This window comes from Vombatus ursinus, unplaced genomic scaffold, assembly GCF_900497805.2.
Source record: "Vombatus ursinus unplaced genomic scaffold, bare-nosed wombat genome assembly UNPS02014768.1, whole genome shotgun sequence".
NCBI lineage: Eukaryota > Metazoa > Chordata > Mammalia > Diprotodontia > Vombatidae > Vombatus > Vombatus ursinus.
Genome location: NW_020954546.1, coordinates 5,049,438 through 5,060,075, shown reverse-complemented (window position 1 = coordinate 5,060,075; position 10,638 = coordinate 5,049,438).

The window sequence follows — 10,638 nt, the reverse complement described above, 5'->3', positions numbered from 1 at the left end:
TTAGATTTTATAATATAGGCTTCCTATAGATCATCCTGAAAGGTGAGTAGACACCACTAACTAGAAAGGTTCTCAAAATGGGTGATATTACCCTCTGAAGAGTGCTGGAATGATCCATATGGGTGGTAGTAGCCTCAGGTGCAACCGGGGGGGGCATTGAATAAAAATAAGGGGGTGGTGGAAGCATAAGGAAAGAAAAAAAGAAAAGAAAAATTTGAAGAACCGTTCATACATGTTTCATCTGTTGTATAACAGAGTTAAAAGTCATAGTGATTACATTATTTTCAAATAAACACACAAAATGCAAGTGGTCAAGTCCACTGACAGGTGGACAAGCAAGGGTTGGCAGGTGAGCATGTCACGCATTGTTGGGAAGTTCAGTATGCACTGGCAGAAATATGTGCATGTAATGTCTTGTTTACAATATGATACTATAGGGTTACTTAATGCAATATTGCATCATCAAAACTTCAATGCAGGAAAAAACCCCACAAATTTACAATAAATTATTAAATTTAAGATGCATCATTTTAAAAAACTTGTATTTTTTTGAAATTACACAAATTTCAAAAAAAATGATAAAAGGTTAAAGAAAGTTGATTTCTAGGGAGTGGTGAGTAATTTTTTTTTTTTTTAAAGGAGGCAGTAGACCAAATAAGTTTGGGAACCTCTGAACAAGGTGCTTATCTAACCTTACTCATAGGAAACTAAAACCAAAGCTGAAAAATCATTCTGAGGACAGTGTGGTGCAATGATAGAGACTGAAACTTTTCCCTTTTGTAATTTCTAGTTCTCCACTAAAATCAAATCACTGTACTTTAACCTGAGCATAGGAATAGAGCTTGAAGTCTTAAAAATATTAATTCTCTGTTAGTTGTCAATTTGCCACAAAATTAAACAGCAGTATTTTAAACTATTAGCAGGTCTGGTAAGATTTTAGGACTCTGCATTTCACAGATAAGGACTTTTTTATGTCTTTTTTAAAACAGTGTTTTTTTTTCCCAATTACATACCCAGACAATTTTTAGCATTCATTTAATTTTTCTCCCTCCCTCCCCTCTCTCTTCTGAAAATGGTAGGCAATTTGATACAGTTTATACATGTGCTATCATGTAAAACATATTTCAGTATTAGTCACAGTAGTGGAAGAAGAAACAAGCAAAAAGGAGAAAAAGCATGAGAAAGAATAAAGTAAGTGAAAAAAATATGCTTCAATCTGCATTCAGAATCCATCAGTTCTTTATCTGGATATGGATAGCATTTTCCTTTGTGAATCCTTTGTACTTGTCTTAGATCTTTGTTTCTTTCTCAGTAACTTGTGTTGCTGAGTCATTCACAGTTGATCATCACACAGCGTTGCTGATATCGCATACAATGTTTTCCTGGTTCTGCTCATTTCACTTTGCACCAATTCATATAAATCTTTCCAGGTTTTTCTGAAGTCTTCCTGCTCATTGTTTCTTATAGCACAATAGTATTCCATTGCATTCATATACCACAACTTGTTCAGCCATTCCCCAATTGATGGGCATCTCCTCAGTTTCCAATATTTTGCCCCCACAAAAAGGTCTGCTATAAATGTTTTTGCACATATAGTTCCTTTTTCCTTTCATTTTTGTTTAAGGGTTTTTTTTTTAAATTGTATGTACTTAAGGTATAATCCTTTTCCTTTTTTTTATGATTTCTTTGGGATACAGACCTAGTAATGCACGCTATGCCAACCTCACAGAAAACCATTATTACTATCTCCTTTATTTCTAAAGAGTTTTTAAAAAACATATTTACATCAGTCTTTTAACAATTAAATCCATAATCCAAAAGAATGAAAGAAGAGTTCGTTTTTCTAACAATATTTCTAATATAATGAATTATCAGATTAATGTTAGGCATTAATTTTATACACATTACAAATTGAATAACTGAAGTAACTTGGCTTACAACTACACAGCTAACAAGTTTCCTGATCCATATAATATAATAAATTCTAGGAGGGACACATTTCACTTAAAATTAGAACAGAATAAATTCAATTACACCTGGATCTACTTTCCAAATGTTATCATACAGAGCCTCAATTTATAATTTCAATTATTTAGTACTATATTTTACACAAGGGCTATTAATTCCAAGCATTTCATATTATGGAATTCACTATTTCCAGCTAATCCGTTGCAAAAGATTTTAAAAGTGGCAGCAATCTACTCCCAATTATCACACATAGACACTACCTTGCTTATCAAAGTTCTCCTAACCCTCTATAACTGTCTGTACTGGCTTACAAAACAGTTGCAGATTTCTTAATATTACTATAGCCTCTAATCTTTCTACAAAATTAAACTTCCTCAAACCTTCAACATGTTTAAACCATCTATTCTTCTTATCTACCAAACCTTATCTACCTTCCATATTTTCCCTCAACCCTTTATTTCTCTTTCCAAATCTTCCAAACCCATTACTCAGACTACCCAACTTTCCTTTATATTTCAACCATATCCTATACTGTACTCATCCTACTGAATATTTTCTTCATAACTTTAGCAATACTGTTGTTAAACTTCCCAAAAGTGTATAGTTAATTTCAACCTAGGTGATTTTCTTCACTAATTTGCATATCACAATTATAATCTGTTGCTTGATTAGTTACAATTCAGGTGTTTTCTAAGACAGAACTTCTTAAACTTCTTAAACGTTTTGCACTCTCAACCCCTTTTTGTGGCGGCATTTGTTGGCACTGTGTGGGCGAGATGGCATGTGGAGTGCAAAGTGCAAATATGTTTTCAGAACCAAGGCTGAAGTGAAGAAGCTATGTGATGTAATATGGGCAAGCGCTGCCAGAAACACCTTGGAGTTGCCACCCACAGTTTAAGAAGTGCTGCTTTAAAGAGATCAAATTGCTCCAAATCTCTCATTCTCCCAAAAGGAGATAGAAACCTACACTGCCTATTCCTAGTCTCAATATAGGAAGAAGTGTGTGGGACAAGTTCTTCTTTTTTTTTTTTTAAGCGAAAACCATTAATATGTTTTTAGGAGGCATGCAGTGGCTTAAGTTCCTGTTGGAACATAAGAGTGGTGTTCTGGCTACTCCCAACCCTGTAAATAGATAACAAAAGGCCTGGCTGCCCAAATAACAATAGAGGTCTATTATGTTACTACAGAGATCAACTCAAAGCAATTTTCTTAATTAAAAATACTTACTTCTCTTTTCTGCTTACTTACTCTTTAGTTTTCAGACTCTGGAGAAAGTTAATAGTTGGTAATCCATAATATGTGTTTTAAAAATAAATTGCTGAAAGTCTAAAGTGATTGAATTTAAGGTTATCATAGAGAAACCTTGATCAAAGTGTGCCTTTAAAGGACAAAAACTTATTTTTGCAGTTTTAAACACACTGATCTGATTGGGGTAGGGAATTAGGGAATAGAATACCATCAGAGAGCAAGGAATTCTAAAATCTGACTAGGAGATCTTGTCCTAGTTCTGTCTGTTTGTTACCTCTGTTTCTTTTCTTTCATAGAGATAGAGAGCAATGCCCATAATCTGCTCTATGGTTATTCCATGTCAACCTGGGCATCTCTTGTGGAAATGCTTTCATATCTCAGGCAGGGATTGATTATCAAAATGGGAAAATCCTTAAGTTGACCTAGGAACAATTAAATCCTAATTAAATTTCTATCTTGGTCTTTTGGAGTGGCCAAAAATCCTTCCCGAGGGCCAAGTGCTTTAGGTGGCTATCAATTAATCTCAGTTGAGACAGTGATCTGCTCTCTAAGAATTAAAGTTACAGGACCTATAATCAACAGAAAATTTCCCTCATCAGCCTTTGTAGTCTATGACTAGGTTCACAGAGCCACACTGGTTAGGGTAGATTCTATGGGAGGCACGGTCCCGAGATTTCCTCTCTTAGCAGCTCAGAGCTGAAGATAAGCAGCTGTTATCACTTTCCCCCCTCCCCCAAAAAAAGTTTTAAAAAATTTAATAGTTTCCTTTTTTCCCAATTACATGTAAAAACAATTTTCACATTCTTTTTTCAAATTTTGAGTTCCAAATTCTCTCCCTCCCTCCTCTTCCCCCCTCATTGAGAATGCCAGAAATTTAACACAGGTTATACACGTATAGTCATGCAAAACACGTTTCCATGTAAGTCATGCTGTGAAAGAAAACACAGACAAAAAAAACCCAAGAAAAATAAAGTAAAGAAAAAGTATCTTCAATCTGCATTCAACCTCCTTCAGTTCTTTCTCTGGAGATGGACAGCACCTTTCATCATGAATCCTTCCTAATTGTCTTGAATCATTGTATTGCTGAGAATAGTGAAGTTATTCACAGTAGATCATCATATAATATTGCTGTTACTGTGAATGATGTTTTCCTTGTTCTGCTCTTTTCACTTGGCACCAGTTCATGTAAATCTTCCCAGGTTTTTCCTGAAATCTGCCTGTTCACCATTTCTTATTGCATAATAGTATTCCATCACAATCAAATACAGCAACTTGTGCAAATAATCCCCAATTGATGGACATCCCCTCAATTGCCAAATCTTTGCCACCATTAAAAGAGTTGCTATAAATATTTTTGTGCATATAGGTACTTTTCCTTTTTGTTTTTTATCTCTTTGGGACAGAGACCTAGTAGTGGTATTGCTTGGTTAAACCATATGCATGGTTTTATAGCCCTTTGCGCATGGTTCCAAATTGCTCTCCAGAATGGTTGAATCAGTATACAACTTCACCAACAGTGCATTCTTGTCTCAATTTTCCCACATCCCCTGCAACATTTGTTATTTTCCCTTTCTGTCATATTAGCCAATCTGATAGGTATAGGGTGGTAGCTCAGAGTTGTTTTAATTGGCATTTCTCTAATCAATAGTGATTTAGAGCACTTTTTCATGTGACTATAGATAGCTTTGATTACTTTATCTGAAAACTGCCTGTTCATATCCTTTTATCATTTATCAATTGAGGAATGGCTCTTATTTCTATAAATTTGATTCAGTTTTCTATATATTTCAGAAATAAGGTCTTGATTATCAGAGAACTTGCTGCAAATTTTTTTTCACATTAATGATTACCAACTATGTATTTCCCTCCATCCTATTTTCCTTGTTTATTTTATTTTCTCTCTCTCCTTTCACACTGTCCATTCTCAAAAAGTGTTTTGCTTCTGACTTTTACCTCCCTCTATCTACCCTGCCTTCTATCAGCCCTGTCCCTTCTCTTATCCCTTTCCCCCTCTACTTTCCTGTAGGGTAAGATAGACTTCTATACCTAACCGGGTGTAAATGTTATTCCCTCTTTGAGCCAATTCAGATGAGGGTAAGGTTCACATGCTCTCCTTTCCCCTTCCCCATCTTCCCCTCCACTGTAAAATCACTTTTGGGCCTCATTTATGTAAGATAATTTGCCCCATTCTACCTCTCCCTTTCTCCTCCCAGTGCATTCTCCTTTTTCACACCTTAATTTTAAGTTTTTTAGATAAGCACTCCATCATATTCATCTCACACTTGTGCTTTCTATGTATACTCCTTCTAACTGCCTGAATAATGAGAAAGTTTTTAGAAATTACAAGTATCATTTTCCCATGTAGGAATGTAAACAGTTTAACCTTATCAAATCCCTTATGATTTCTCTTTCCTGTTTACCATTTTAAACTTGAAAATCAAATTTTCTATTCAGTTCTGGTCTTTTCATCAGGAATGCTTGGAAGTCCTCTATTTCATTGAATATCCACTTTCCCCCCTAAAGGATTATACTCAGTTTTGCTGGTATCAAAATATTTTGGAGATACCCTGTTTCCCAGAGCTAAGCCCCAGCAAGCAGGCTGTGTCCTAAGCTTGGCATAACAATAATCTTTGCACTCAGGATGGTATCACTCTCTGGCAAAGTGTATTGCTTGGACCAGTACCAGGTGTTCACAGAGGGATTTAGCTTTCTATATTTCCCACTGCTATCCATCACATATTCACAATGTTCCTTGTCACTGACAGGTACTGTACTTCTGTTCCTATCACAGAGCTCTGGTTCTGTACCTGGCAGGGTGGTCATGACCCTCAAGACTTGAGACAATGACTATTCCCATGGGACTCAAGAATACCTGTATTGTCCCAAGAAATACTATATCATGGTCCAGCCATGACAGTCATATATATATAAGACCTGCCTTTAGTCCAGCATGTTAAGCACTCCTTTTTAGGAGAGGGGGCTTCCATATGTATATGTCATTTTCCTCACTCTGAAATTGAACTTTTTTGTGTGTCCTGACTCTCTTGTCTCTAGCCTGCTCTGTTTGTTTGGTTCTGGCCGCCCACAGGTTAGAGGCCAGTTCTGGTCCAGTTGACAATTGGTTAGGAGATTCTTGGTTGCAATCCTAGCTCTTTTGCCTTTCAAAATATCATATTCCAAGCTTTCTGATCCTGTAATGTAGAAACTGCTAAATCTTGTATTATCCTGACTATGGCTCTGTGGCATTTGAATTGTTTCTTTTGGGCTGCTTGCAATATTTTCTCCTTGATCTGGGAGCTCTGTAATATTCCTGGGAATTTTCATTTTGGGATATCTCTCAGGAGGTGATTGGTGAATTCTTTCAATTCCTATTTTACCCTCTGGTTCTAGAATATCAGGGTAGTTTTCTTTGGTAGTTACTTGAAAGGATGTCTAGGCTCTTCTTTTCATCATGGCTTTCAGGTAGTCCAATAATTCTTAAATGATCTCTCCTGGATCTCTTTTCCAGGTCATTTGTTTTTCCAATGAGATATTTTGCATTTTCTTCTATTTTTTCATTTTTTTGGATTTTGTTTCATTGTTTCTTGATGTCTTGTAAAATCATTAGCTTTCACTTGCCCAACACTAATTTTTAAGGAATTATTTTCTTCATTGAACTTTTGTATCTCTTTTTCCATTTGGCCAATTCTACTTTTTAAGTTCTTTTCTTTGGTGAATTTTTGTACATCTTTTTCCATTTGGCCATTTCTGCTTTTCAAGGCATTCTTCTCTTCCTTGGATTTTTGTGCTTCTCTTACCATTTGACCTATTCTAGTTTTTAAGGTATTATTTATTTTCTTCAGTATTTTTTTTTGTGCCTCCTTTACCAAGCTATTGACTCTTTCTTCATTATTTTCTTCATCACTCTCATTTCTTTTCCTAATTTTTCTCCACTTTTCTTCCTTGATTTTTTAAATCCTTTTTGAGGTCTTCCATGACCTGGGACCATTTCATATATTTCTTTCAGACTTTGGATATAGGAGTTTTGACCATAGTAACTTTCTATAGTCAGAATATTTTCCTGCTGTTTGCTCATTTTCCATTCTATTTCTTGACTTTTAATTCTATGCTAAAGTGGACCTCTGCTTCCAGAGGGGGCATTGTCCCAAGCTTCAGGTTTTTTGTGCAGCTGTTTTCAGATGTAATTCTGGGGACCTGTAAGCTTTTGGTTCTTCCAAGGTAGTATGATCTAGGGTGAGATATGTTTACTACTGTCTTGTGCTGTGCACTGGTCTGTGAGCAACCACAAGCACTCTTTTCCACCCCAAAACTGTCACTGGAGTCCCCTCTCCCTTGCGGCCACAAGCTTTGGTGTACTAGTGTTCATCCTTGCCCTGGGACTGAGACCTAGGAATATTACCCAGACCCAAGGATGGGCGGTGCAACAGAGTCCTGTCCCCAATGTCAGCAGAGGGACCCCTGTAATCTTCTGGCCAGTTGTCCGCCCCCCTTGCCTTCTGTGGGCTGAAAGGTTCAGAAACTGCCACTTCCACTGCCACCATTGATTTAATAGCTCCCAAGCCTGGTTTGCTGGGGCTTGGTCTACACTGGCATGACCTGCACTGGACTGCATTTCACTTTTACCCTGGTGCAATAGTCCTTTCCTGCCGATTTTCTAAGATGGCTGAAAAAGTTGTACTCTGTCCTTTTGTGCATTCTGCCACTCTAAATTTGATTTGAGGCATTATTTAAAGGTATTTGGACATGTTTGGGGAAGAGCTCAAGTGAGTCCTTGCCTTTCTCTGCCATCTTGGCTCTGCCTCCCAGGCTTGGTTTTTAATCATCAAAGTGCCCAACAGACATATTCCTTCTTGGATTCTACTTTCAAATTTGCAAACTTTTACAAATTTAGGGAAAGGTCCCCTTCTGTGTGTCTCTTAATTTTAGCCACAAAAGACAGAAAGAGATTTTTTTTTTACTTTTGCCCTTTAAATTTAACAGATAGCACAAAAAAGGAGTGCCTTCAGGCAAAATCTTACTGGTCTGACTGATTAAGACCTCACTCTGCTTCGCAGCTCTCCACCTAGCGAATTTGAAGCAAATACAGGTTAATCTTGCAAATCATGCAGAGACAAAAAGACACAAAGTACAAATGGTAACACACATAATCCTAGTGACCAAAAATGGAAGTTTAGATAAAATTACTTCTCCTTGCTTCTTACTCTGTTCAAGGCAATTTCTTTTTCACTCAAAATAAAAATATCTAATTAATTCCTCTGCTCTAGGGACTCCTTTACACTTAGTCTGACAGAGATTACTATGTGGTATGTCTCTCCAGAGACCTGACAAGTAAGATCAGTAATTTTAGAGATTCTCTCACAGTGCAATGGCCCAGATTTCCTTTTTGAAACCATATTTCTACAAAAATTTGGGGGTACACTGCAAGCAGGTTGTAGTTTCTAGACTGATACCTAAAATACCCCAATTTCCCAAGTAGCTCTAAACTATGCACACAGGTTTTTTTTCCTTTTATCTCCATTAGTCTACTTCAGGAGATCTCTTTTAATAGAATGCATTCTACTGATGCAAACCCTCCCCTGTGAGAATGAAAATTAGAAGCTGCAGCACAAAAAAATCCCCAAACACTTAAGACAGACATAAAACATGTAAATTTATCCAGAGAAGATCCAATTGCTGGTAATAGGGAGAGAATCAAGTCACAGCCAGAGTCCTAACAGAAAGTTCCCCCTTGTACCTTAAGTTTCTACTTGGGCCAAAAAAGATATAGGGAAAAACAAACAAACAACAAAGATAAAGGGAAGCTTTCAGATGAGAATCTGGGGTGTAGAGCTCTAGTCCCTTCATGATTGCCAAACTGTGATGAATCCAAAATCCAGAAGACAGAATTTCTGAATAATTAACCATCAATTTGTTAATTAGACTAACTAATAATCAATAAGTTGATGGTCATTGGTTTATTTTGGTAACCAAAGACAAAAACATGGAGAGCCTGAAAGCCTTAAATATTTTTGGAAAGGAAATGCCCCTGACAAGTGGAAATCAACCTGGTTGGTGGACATTTAATGAGGAGGTGAGCTAGAAGTCTTCAGTCTCAGTCTGCTGAGAACATGGCTTGATGATGAGACTCAACTGCCTCCAGGAATCTGGACAGGGGAATTCATCTCATCCAGACCAGTCTGGTTAGTTTTCTCCTTCATAAGCTGGGTCACCCTAAACTCCAAAGAAGGGGTATAAGGATAGGGGCTCACTTCCTTGGGGCAAGAATTAGATTAGATTAGATTCTGTTTACATTCTGAATAGAAGTGAGGTCTCCTAGTTGGGTGAGGTCACATCCAAGATCAAGGCGCATATTCCTCAAGAGCTAGGGGACAGCTCATCAATCAGCCTTGTCCTTTAGAGGCTGAGTGAGTGACCTACAGGGGCTGGTCCCTAAAGGAAGAAATAAAGGAGAAAAAGCCTGAATCCAAATTTCATTTTTGGTTGTTAACATAATAGCAAAATAATAATTTCAACAGCCGTTGTTACAGAGATAACAGAGTAGACATCCTTTGGGAGAAGAGATATCCTTGACTCAAGAATAGAACAGTGATTAGGAGGAAAACTGAACTTCTAAACTTTACTCAGAGACCAATGCAGTGATTTAGGTAGCTACACAAAATGTCAGTAATGACATAAAATGAAATCAATTACAGAATAGCATCAGTTTGATTTTCTTAATTTCAGGATTTAGATTAGCATGAAAAGATAGTTGATGAGGATACTGCACTGATTCACTCGGACAGAGCTTCCTTGCCTCCACTTTGGCCATATTGGTGAGCCAGTCAAGCATGAAGGAGAGCAATTTCTGCCTTCTTATGGGTTGGTTTTTGTACTTAGGCCACTAGAAAGCTACATCAGTGGCCTGAAACTTTGTCTCCTGAGCCAATTAAATCTTGAGAATATTCTCAATACCTTCTAAATAAAAACTAAGGTAGCATACATCAGATTATTCCTCCTATCACAACATATATTCCCCACATGTGGGTCCCTCATATGTGACCCCTATGCATACTTGCTTTACCCACTGATGATGTGTATATCTGTGGGAAAATGTGCCCTATGTTTATGGGACAAGTGTTCTATTGCAAACTTGCCTACCACACTATTTGATTAAATACCTTTGCTTTGAACTCTCTGACTGATGAAGAAAAAAGGAAACACATCAATGGAGGCTCATGAATTACCATTTTAAGTAGATGTGGACTTAATAAGTACCTTGAACTTGAGATAACTGGGGCCCCATGTTTAAGAAGGGGGTACCTGGGTGCTATATATATAAAGCTCTTTGTAGACTTTAAAGTGCTAAATAAATGTGAGGTATTATTAGTCGGCTCCTCTCCTTTCCTCTTGTCCCAGGGGAGTACTCTTCCTTTCCAACCATGT